This window comes from Frankliniella occidentalis, unplaced genomic scaffold, assembly GCF_000697945.3.
Source record: "Frankliniella occidentalis isolate FOCC.00 unplaced genomic scaffold, Focc_3.1 Scaffold53, whole genome shotgun sequence".
NCBI lineage: Eukaryota > Metazoa > Arthropoda > Insecta > Thysanoptera > Thripidae > Frankliniella > Frankliniella occidentalis.
Genome location: NW_026267183.1, coordinates 997,136 through 998,194, shown reverse-complemented (window position 1 = coordinate 998,194; position 1,059 = coordinate 997,136).

Genomic DNA, 1,059 nt, shown 5'->3' with positions numbered 1-1,059 from the left:
GGCGGGCCGGGGGCGGGCCCGGGGCGCTGCCGGCCGGGCCGCGGGCCGGGAGGAGGGCGGCGCTCCCTCGTCAGTGCGACCGCGGCGGGCACGAGACGAACAGCAGCGCGACGCGTTTGCAGCGCAGCGTGGAGCTCGCGGAGCCGAAGGCGCACGGCGACAACAACGGGTGCGCGCGCGAGAGCGAGAGAGACAGACAAAGAGAGAGAGAGACGCACAGAGAGCCGCGGGCCGCGCCGCCCCGCGCCGCGCATTACCGTGCCGCCCTGCCCTTATCTGCCGAAGCATGTGACGCCGGTGACGCGCCGCCCCGCGAGTGAGAGTGCGACAGAGAGGCCCTGCACGGAGCGAGATAGGCCCTGCAGGCCGAGATGGGCGTGCTCGTGGCCGAGACGCCCAAGTCCTTCTCGTCGCTGGTCTCGGCCAGGGCCAAGGAGGCCGGCGGCGTGGTCATGATGGGACGCTTCGGCCAGGACGAGGAGGCCGACGACGACGATGACGCCGCCGCCTACCGGCGGCAGGCCCCCGGGCACCAGGAGCAGGACGGGCCCGAGCACCGGGCCCAGCACGCGGTCCCGGACAAGGACTGGGCGCCGGCCGCCCCGCCCCGCCCAAAGAAGAAGTGGATCCGGCACTTCCTCAACGGTACGCGCGGCATGTGTGGTGTGTGCGTGTTTGTGTGAGCGAGCGCGCGCGTGTGTGTGAGTGTAAGCCTGGTTACCACCAGGTGTGAAACCTTGCTCAGAGACTCTCATTTTTTGTTTGTTTGTGATGATGGGCTGACGCCTGAACCCGACCTGTCGCGGCTGCTCGCGGCTTCTTGTCACGACGCCGACCGGCGCCGCCCCGCTCCCATTCGCGTCGGCGGGTACTAATTTGCGCATTCGTTTGGCATCGCGGTATGCATGGGCTCGCGCGGAAAAACCGCGAAGCCATCGGCGGCACGACACCGAGGATCCCCCGGCGTCACCTCCGCGCGCGCGCGGCGCCCGTGGAGCAGCCCTAATGGCGCCGGCACGACGTCAGGGGGCCGGGCCGGGAATGCGAGGGCGAGCCGCG